We start from the raw sequence: 11229 nt of genomic DNA, 5'->3' as shown, positions 1-11229 counted from the left end.
CTCAAAAATGAGCTCTCATGGTGGTTTTGTGAGAGAGCTTGGGAGAGGGAAGGGAGGCAGCAAGAATGGGAAGAAGAAGAGGTTTTTATTTTTTTTTTCTTTTCTTTTCTTTTATCCATTTTGGCTTATGGAAGACCATAAAAAAATTTAATTAATTAATTTATTAATTATACACTTATGGCATCATGCATGATGTCATGCATGATGTCATCACCTTTACTTTTTCATTTTCCCTTTTTTTATTCTTTTTTTATTTTTCTATTAGTTCTTTAATTTAATTCTCAATTCCGAAATTTTCTTTTCTCCGATTTTATTTGACATTTAGGTCAGGAGTCAGGTCTCGGGGTCAATTGACCAAATTGCCCCTCGCTGGTTCATCCCGGTTTGCAAATAATTCCATATTTCTTCCGGCTCCCTGACCTAATTATTTGACTGGCGTAACAGTTCTTTTGCGTGATTTTCTCTTTTCCACTGTGTTCATAAGGGTCCTAAGGACCGCAGCGTCACATTTTACGGTTCGAAATTTGAGTTTAAAATGACTTCACAGTCGTTCCCGAGGAGGTCACCCATCGCTGTGACTCTCGGCTCGTTTAACCTCTTATGTTCTATTTTTCTTATTTATACTTAACTAATTGAACATTACTAATTATTTGTGTTTATGGCTTCTCTAATTGACTTAAGTGTGGTTCTAATCCCCTTAATTGTCCGGACCAATATCGTGTTAGTAGTATGCCCTAGAGCATATCATTTAGTATGTATCTTGTATATATTTTATTAATAAAAGGCATTTCCACTTTTCCGTTTACATAATATATTTATGTGTAATAGAAAAGGTCCATTGATATTTTGTTAGAAATATTATTCTTAAGTTGTTAAGAATATGAGTGACAATATTTCTAGCACAAAGTATCATAAATAGGTTCACAATCAAGGATACTTCATAATAAGGACATGACTTATCCAGAAAGATTGTATTCATGTTTGTTCCCAAGTTATTTATATGAGATATAAATAAGATGGAATGGTGAGTCTCATGCCATATAACAAACATGATAGGCACTTATAAATGATAAGTAGGCCGAACCAGTGACACTTATGACAAGCACATGGAGTTTACTCTTGTCAATGTTTTGTCATAAATCATATCGATGCATATAATCTTTAGACTGAGATAGCATGATTATCTTGTATATAGGTAGTTTGAGTTTGATACTGCTTTCATACATGTACTGTGTATGGGTATATGGGCATCTGTTGGCTCCTACTAGTTATATATGGAGGTAGGTGTTGATCAAGATGGAATCTGTTCCTCTAAGTAAATAGAGATAAAATCCTATGTTCATTTAATTGTTCTTGATGTTTTCAAGTTCTGGCAGACAGATAGATTTATTGAGAAAGAGTTTCGATGAGAAAAATCTTTTAATCAAGAACTGGAATTAAAAGAGAACATAATATTCATAGCAAATGGAGTTTGACATAAACCATGACTCGGCTTGAGTTGGGATTTTGTAACAGAGAGATTCTAGTGCATGGTAACATATGATTATAGGTTCATTTAAGGTAAATCTTATTACTAATTGGGTGGCCATGGCATGCTATGCTAGGTGTTAACCATGGTCTATGAGGTTCATAAAATGATTTAGAGAAATCATTTATGGTAAGAAAGAGTTCTGATGATATTAAGAGTTGATATCATGTCTCATTGCCAATTAGTGATGAGCCTAGTAAGTCACACACATACACAAGTTATCACCTATTTAAATATGATTTAATTAATTAAATAAAGAGTTTACTTGATGTATTAAATAGATTAGGTTTGCAATAAAATTGCAAAGTCCTAGCATGACTTGAAACCAAATCTAGATTATTGGATGTGTAGTATAAATTAAATTTATATTTAAAGTGTTTAAATATGAATTTAATTGATGAGAAATTAATTAATAGAGATTAATTAATTAATTTATATTTGATATAAATTAATTAGAAGAAGAAAATAATTATTTTGGGTTATGAACTCAATATTAAGACACGAGGGCATTTTGGTCATTTCACGATTGTGACACGTGGCACCATGAGATGGTGACACATGGCATAACACATAAGCTTGCCAAATATTTTTAATCATGTAAGATGATTAAAATCAAGATTAAATATAGGTTTGACACTTGGCACAATGTGATTGGGTCACTTAAACCTAGAGCTAATCAAAGGTGACATGTGGCTAGGGTTTAATGTGTTAACCTAGCTATTTAAGTGGGGTTATGAAAAGAAAACATAACCAGCAGCCTCTCCTCTCATATGTCACGCCACTTTGAGCCTCTCCAGCTATTTCTCTTCATCTCTCATCAATTCAAAGAGATTAGCCATCAATCTCTTGAATTAAAAACACTAGAAATTGTTTCTAGTGTCCTGTTTGCATCTCTAATCTCTTAAAAGGCAGAACTTGAATTTCTAATTAATAGAAAAGGCTTTAGAAGCTATTCAAGGGCTTCCATAGGTGTTCTTGGTGTGGACAAGCTAGAGGGACAACATCTGGTGTCCTGAAGACGAATCTCAAAGCGCAGACACCTGCTGCGGCACATCAAGAGGTTAGTGTAATCGTTCTTGATTTAATCTAGGGTTCTAAAATTAATCTGATTAATTTTAAAATCTTAAATGGCAAATACAGATCCAAAAACATATTAAAAGAGTTTTAATATGTTGTTTATCATTGAAATCAAATAGATAAAAATAAATCTTGCATGGTGCATGTGACCCTAGGTGAAAATTTTTGAATTCAATGGTATAATCTTGTGTTTTTCACGCTTCCGTTCCTTCAATTGGTATCAGAGCCACTATATTTGCCATTTAGATTGTTGATTATATAATTTAATTGTGTGTTTGATCATGAGATCAAGAGATTCATTGCTGGTTGGATCAAGAGGTGTGGCGTCACACATGGTGAAGCCACCATTGGTGGCGGCAACAATGGTTCCTTGGGTGGTTCAAGGTTTGGCTTTTAATTCTGCAATTGTTGTATGATCTAAGGCCTATTCTTTGACTAATTAAAGTGTTTAATTAGTTGTTTTAATCACACAATTAAATTATGATTCAAATCAGAATTTTAAAAATTATTTGAATGTGATTCAAATCTGAATTTTAAAAGTTGTTTGAATGTGATTCAAATCTGAATTTTTAAAGTTGTTTGAATCATATTTAAATCTGATTTTTTAAAATTGATTCAATAAAATTCAGATCTGATTTTTTTAAAAAATATTTGAATGTGATTCAAATCTGATTTTTAAAAAAATGTTTGAATGTGATTCAAATCTGAATTTTTGAAGTTGTTTGAATGTGATTCAAATCTGAATTTTTAAATTTGTTTGAATGAGATTCAAATCTGAATTTTTAAATTAATTTGAATCATATTCAAATCTGGATTTTTAAGTTGAATATGAGATATTCGATTTAATTTAAGAATGTATGTTTTATTTAATTGTTAAATAGTGATATGCATGATGGATGATCATGGACTATAAAAGACCAATGTGATTGGATTTATTTCTTTTATGTTTCTTTGGGATTGTAAATTAATTAATTTATTTTAATTTATTTTGGGCATGTATTATTAAGTTTGTAATATTTTTTGGGTTGTAATTTCATTTATTTAAGTTCTTGTAAATTCGCCTTGGTATGCCAAGGATTACTATGTAATATTGGATTGCAAGAAGTTCAAGGAGGTCAAGAGCATTGGTGGGACCAGTGGGAGGAATTCAATATCAAGTGTTGATTATGTACTCCTTCAGCAACTCTTGTAAAATGAATGAATGAAATGCACCTAGGAATGCCCTGATTCAATTCTTGGTGGCTCAGAATTGAATCCCTTAGAAAGTCCATGATCATACCATATTTACTGCTTATCCATGAATGCATGAGATGTATGGGAATGTATGCAATTATATGATATATGCATGCTAAATGGATAATGTACAAAGTGAGACCTTAATAGTAATTAGGTTGGCTATAAAATCTTCCAAACAAATGATTAAGTTGGAAATGCTATAATTAAAGTAATTATAACATAGGCCCTCCATTGGGGCAATTATTTTAAGAAATTTTAAATAGTTGCATAAGATGCAATTTATTTAAGAGATTTTCTTAAGAATAATTGTTAAGCATGAGATGTTGTAAATATGTAAATGGTTTAGTGGCCAATATTGGATGTACCTGAGGACATTAAAATTATTTGCATAATTACTGGCTCAATGGGATCAACTTAACTAATGCAAGATAAGTCAATAATGGATGTACCTGAGATTTTGAGCATTAGGGGCTAGGTAAAGGATTGAACCTCATATGAGATGTGATGGGCAAGGAGTTGCTCACTTATAGTTTATTGTAATTCCAATAATGGATGTACCTGAGGATGATCAATAGAATTATAAGAATTCAATCACCCACTAGAAATCCATCCAACTAGGATTTCCGTTTTCTACTTTGGAAGTGTAGGATTCGCTAAGTTAGTGGGAGGACCAATTTGATTAAAAGACCATAATCATTTTGGTTAATTACATGATACATTTACTAATTAATCTGGTTATTTTCTGCAATTAATTTTCTGATAAAAATGAGCACAAAACAACCACCACCATCCAATATCCTTGCAAGCATACTTGATCACAACAGGTTGACAGGACCTAATCATGCGATTGGCTAAGAAATTTGAAACTTGTCCTGAACCTTGAACATATAGGATATGTTCTAGATTCAAATGTTCCTGGTCCCTTACCTCCAGAGGCCACACAAGAGGAACATGAAACTTTGGACAAGTGGAAGGAGCATGATATGAGAGCTAAGTGTTACATGCTTGCTTCCATTAGTAATGAGTTACAGAAGCAACATGAGAACATGCAGAGTGCAAGTGAGATCCTCCTTTACCTACAAGAGTTGTATGGTGAGCACAGCAGGAATGCTAGGTATGAGATATCTAGACAGCTATTCCGTATGAGGATGTCTGAGGGACAGAATGTTGGGGATCATGTCCACAAGATGATTCGGCTGATTGAGCAGATGGAACATCTTGACTTCAATATGGATTTCCAACTACAAACGGATTTGATCCTTCAGTCCCTTCCTGAGTTTTTTGGGAATTTTGTGACAAATTTCCATATGACTAAACAGGAATGCACCTTAGCTGGTTTACTCAACATGCTAGTTATTGCCTAAAAGAATATGCCAGGCAATAAAGGGAAAGAGGTAGCTTTGGTTGCATCTTCTTCTGCTGGAAAGTCCAACAAGAAGAAGGGCAATAAGAAAAAGAAACCTCAGATTCCTGGTCCTTCCAAGAAAATAGCTAAACAGAAAAGGAAGACTAAAGCTGATGGAGGCAAAGGAAAGTGTTTCCATTGCCAATAGGAAAGTGTTTCCATTGCCAGTAAGAAAGTGTTTCCACTGGCCAGAGTATAGCAATCTGAATGAATGCAATGCCATGGTGAAAACCAACTCAAGTTCAAAATATATTTGGCACTTAAGGTTATGTCATGTTGCAGAAGATAGGATTGCAAAATTGGAGAAAATGGGGATTCTATCCTCATTGGGCTCTGAGCCTACTCCAACTTGTGAATCTTGCCTTCAAGGCAAAATGACTAGATCACCCTTTGTTGGACAAGGGCTAAGAGCTGAAAATATTTTGGAACTAATACATAGTGATGTATGTGGTCCGTTTAAAGAAATGGCTAGAGGGGGCTTTCATTATTTTATTACCTTTACTGATGATAAATCAAGGTTTGGGTATTTGTATTTGATGAAATACAAACATGAATCCTTTGAAAAGTTTAAGGAATTTAAGTCTCAAGTAGAAAATCAAACAGGAAAAAGTATTAAAGCTCTTCGATCAGATCGCGGAGGTGAATATTTGAGTACTGAATTTGATGAATACTTGAGAGAGCATGGCATTGTTTCTCAGCTGACTCCTCCAGGAATGCCACAGCTGAATGGTGTATCTGAAAGGAGAAATCGTACCCTATTGGATATGGTACGTAGTATGATGAGCTATACTGATATGCCAATCTTCTTTTGGGGATTTGCATTAGAATCAGCTTTGTATATTCTGAATAGGATTCCATTAAAATCAGTTTCTTCCACACCTTATGAGATATGGCATGGAAGAAAACCAAGTCTTAAGCATGTTAAGATTTGGGGCTGTCCAGCTTATATCAAAAAGCTGAACACTGATAAATTGGAGACGGATCGGAAAAGGTCGATTTGTTGGATATCCAAAAGATAGTTTTGGATATTATTTTTATTTGCCTACTTCACAAAAGGTTGTGATAAGTAGAGATGCCACATTTCTTGAACAACAGTTTGTTCAAGAAGGAGGCAAAGGAAGGCAAATAGAGTTAGAATTGGAGAATTCTGACCAACCAACAGATCAGATGGATATAGATCCATCTAGTCAACCTATACCCGTTGATGAAACATCTACAGCTGTTCCTCGTAGAACAACCAGGGTATCTCACCCACCAGTGAGATATGGTTTTCTTCATGAAGAAGAACAAGAGTTGTCTACTCATGAAGAAGTAGATCATGGGGATGATCCACTTACCTATGAAGAAGCTATATCAGATATAGACTCTTCAAAATGGATTGATGCTATGAAATCCGAGATTGATTCCATGTATAAGAATCAAGTTTGGGATCTTGTTGACCCACCTGAAGGTATTGTACCTATAGGAAACAAATGGGTTTTCAAGAAGAAAATTGGTTATGATGGAAAGGTAGAGACCTATAAGGCAAGGCTAGTAGCGAAAGGGTTTCGCCAAAGGCAAGGAATCGACTATGAGGAGACTTTCTCGCCTGTTGCCATGCTTAAATCAATTAGGATTTTACTACCAATAGCTGCATACTATGATTATGAGATTTGGCAGATGGATGTCAAAACAGCTTTTCTCAATGGATACATTGAAGAAAACATTTTCATGGAACAACCTAAGGGATTTGAATCCCAAGATGGTTCCAAGGTATGCAAGCTAAAGCGATCCATTTATGGGTTGAAACAAGCTTCGAGGAGTTGGAACATTCGTTTTGATGAAGCCATTAAATCTTTTGGTTTTATAAAAAATGAGGATGAGCCATGTGTATATAAGAAGGTTAGTGACAGTGCTATCACTTTCCTTGTCTTATATGTGGATGACATCTCGTTGATGGGTAATGATACTGGTATGTTGACGACTATAAAGGTATGGTTGTCAAATACATTCTCCATGAAAGACTTAGGGGAGGCAACCTATATTCTTGGGATTCGCATCTATAGAGATAGAGCGAAAAGAATAATTGGTTTATTCCAAAGTCTATACTTGGAAAAGGTGTTAAAGAGGTTTAACATGCTTGATTCCAAGAGAGGATTGTTACCAGTGAGACATGGTATCCACCTTTCTAAAGAGATGTCTCCAAAGACACCCGAAGAAAGAGATAAGATGGCCAGGATTCCATATGCTTGGCTATTGGAAGTTTAATGTATGCAATGTTGTGTACTAGGCGGATATCGCATATCTTTATTAGTTTGACTAGCGGTATCAATCCAATCCAGGTTTGGAACATTTGGATAGTCAAGAATATTCTTAAGTACTTGAGAAGAACTAAGGATTTATTCTTGATTTATGGAGGTGGAGACTTGCAATTGGATGGTTATCACGATTCGATTTCCAATCGGATATCGATGATAGAAAGTCTACCTCGGATATGTGTTCATTTGTAATGGAGGTGCGATCGGTTGGAAGAGTTCCAAGCGAGCACATCGCAGATTCCACTCATCGAGGTGAGTATATTCTTGCATCGAGATCTTGCAAAAGAAGTATTTGGATGAAGAAGTTCGTGTGAGAACTTACGATAGTTCCTTCCATTGAGTCGTAGTTCCATTACCTTTGTGACAACAATGGAGCAGTCATATAGGCTAAGGAACTAAGGTCTCACCAAAATCCAAACACATAGAAAGGCACTACCATATTATCAGAGATATAGTTGGGCAAGGCAATATAGCCATGCAGAAAATAGCATCAGCTGAAAATCCAGCTGATTCATTCACTAAGCCTTTGTCACAAGCTCAGTTAGACTGACATCTTGAGAAGATGGGTCTAAGGTATTATAATGAATGGCTCTAGTGCTAGTGGGAGATTGTTAGTAGTATGCCCTAGAGCATATCATTTAGTATGTATCTTGTATATATTTTATTAATAAAAGGCATTTCCACTTTTCCGTTTACATAATATATTTATGTGTAATAGAAAAGGTCCATTGATATTTTGTTAGAAATATTATTCTTAAGTTGTTAAGAATATGAGTGATAATATTTCTAGCACAAAGTATCATAAATAGGTTCACAATCAAGGATACTTCATAATAAGGACATGACTTATCCAGAAAGATTGTATTCATGTTTGTTCCCAAGTTATTTATATGAGATATAAATAAGATGGAATGGTGAGTCTCATGCCATATAACAAACATGATAGGCACTTATAAATGATAAGTAGGCCGAACCAGTGACACTTATGACAAGCACATGGAGTTTACTCTTGTCAATGTTTTGTCATAAATCATATCAGTGCATATAATCTTTAGACCTGAGATAGCACAGTTATCTTGTATATAGGTAGTTTGAGTTTGATACTGCTTTCATACTTGTACTGTGTATGGGTATATGGGCATCTGTTGGCTCCTACTAGTTATATATGGAGGTAGGTGTTGATCAAGATGGAATCTGTTCCTCTAAGTAAATAGAGATAAAATCCTATGTTCATTTAATTGTTCTTGATGTTTTCAAGTTCCTGGCCAGGACAGATAGATTTATTCAGAAAAGAGTTTACGATGAGAAAAATCTTTTAATCAAGCTGGAATTAAAAGAGAACATAATATTCATAGCAAATGGAGTTTGACATAAACCATGACTCCAGCTTGAGTTGGGATTTTGTAACAGAGAGATTCTAGTGCATGGTAACATATGATTATAGGTTCATTTAAGGTAAATCTTATTACTAATTGGGTGGCCATGGCATGCTATGCTAGGTGTTAACCATGGTCTATGAGGTTCATAAAATGATTTAGAGAAATCATTTATGGTAAGAAAGAGTTATGATGATATTAAGAGTTGATATCATGTCTCATTGCCAATTAGTGATGAGCCTAGTAAGTCACACACATACACAAGTTATCACCTATTTAAATATGATTTAATTAATTAATTAAAGAGTTTAATTGATTAATTAAATAGATTTGGTTTGCAATAAAATTGCAAAGTCCCTAGCATGACTTGAAACCAAATCTAGATTATTGGATGTGTAGTATAAATTAAATTTATATTTAAAGTGTTTAAATATGAATTTAATTGATGAGAAATTAATTAATAGAGATTAATTAATTAATTTATATTTGATATAAATTAATTAGAAGAAGAAAATAATTATTTTGGGTTAAGAACTCAAAATTAAGACACGAGCATTTTGGTCATTTCACGATTGTGACACGTTGCACCATGAGATGGTGACACATGGCATAACACATAAGCTTGCCAAATATTTTTAATCATGTAAGATGATTAAAATCAAGATTAAATATAGGTTTGACACTTGGCACAATGTGATTGGGTCACTTAAACCTAGAGCTAATCAAAAGGTGACATGTGGCTAGGGTTTAATGTGTTAACCTAGCTATTTAAGTGGGGTTATGAAAAGAAAACATAACCAGCAGCCTCTCCTCTCATATGTCACGCCACTTTGAGCCTCTCCAGCTATTTCTCTTCATCTCTCATCAATTCAAAGAGATTAGCCATCAATCTCTTGAATTAAAAACACTAGAAATTGTTTCTAGTGTCCTGTTTGCATCTCTAATCTCTTAAAAGGCAGAACTTGAATTTCTAATTAATAGAAAAGGCTTTAGAAGCTATTCAAGGGCTGCCATAGGTGTTCTTGGTGTGGACAAGCTAGATTGACTAAATCTGTTGTACTGAAGACGAATCTCAAAGGCGCAGACACACTGCAGCACATCAAGAGGTTAGTGTAATCGTTCTTGATTTAATCTAGGGTTCTAAAATTAATCTGATTAATTTTAAAATCTTAAATGGAAAATACAGATCCAAAAACATATTAAAAGAGTTTTAATATGTTGTTTATCATTGAAATCAAATAGATAAAAATAAATCTTGCATGGTGCATGTGACCCTAGGTGAAAATTTTTGAATTCAATGGTATAATCTTGTGTTTTTCACGCTTCCGTTCCTTCACATCAGTCACCGGAACAGTGAAATATACCAGGCTATACAAATAGGGGTGTTACAGCCGTAGGTTATTAAAGTTACAGTGCGGCATAATAAGCCGTAAAAACATAGTATGGCATAAAGCCATTTACAAAATAGCTGTCAGAATCCTATTGGCATGCCAACCTATCCAAACTAGTCAACTAGGCAAACTAGGGCACATTATAAATTAATTGTTTATTCTTCAATTTCTAGAGTTTACTAGCTATTATGTAATTTCATAAGTCAATGCATATGTTGACCTTTTTTGGTAATATAGATAAGTTTTTTCTATCATTAACATATCACAATTTATAATTCAATATGCTGTCAATATAATGCAATTTACCCTTTTCACAAGTTGGCATTCATTGCCAAATTACCTCAAGCATCATTGTATGTAAATGTCAAATTCTCAATTTTTATGTGCTAGATTGGTCTAGCTTAAAGTCCTATTTCTCTTTGTTTTTAGCTTCTGGTCAAACAAGAAAAATTGTAACTCTATGTCTTATTGCACTCTTGGCAAAATTTCAAGTCATTCTGAGTTGTATAGACCAAGATATGGTCAATTTACTAAAACTGGACAGATTGCACCTTTAGTGCAAAATTTGGTTAATTTTAGGTCACATTTAGTTTTGGCAGTTTTTGTACCCAAACTTTTGCAAGCTATTTGACTTAGTTTTGGCCATTTCTGGGCTTTGGTGTCTTCATAATAATTGTAGCTATATGTCTAATCTATCCATGGTAAAAATTTCAGGTCAATTGGACCTGTTTTGAGTGAGTTATGGTCATCCTAATGACTACTATTCCTATGGTCAAAAATCTAGGTTTGCAAGGTTGCCATTCTGGATTTGGTCATTTTTAAGGTCAGTTTTTAGGCAGAATTTTGGCAACATTTCTACATGAAATTTGGCCTATTTGGTGTCTAGTTTCACCCTCCATTGGGCTCATACCAATTGGGT

Source organism: Hevea brasiliensis, chromosome 8, assembly GCF_030052815.1.
Source record: "Hevea brasiliensis isolate MT/VB/25A 57/8 chromosome 8, ASM3005281v1, whole genome shotgun sequence".
Classification (NCBI taxonomy): Eukaryota; Viridiplantae; Streptophyta; class Magnoliopsida; order Malpighiales; family Euphorbiaceae; genus Hevea; species Hevea brasiliensis.
This window is presented reverse-complemented; position numbering follows the sequence as displayed.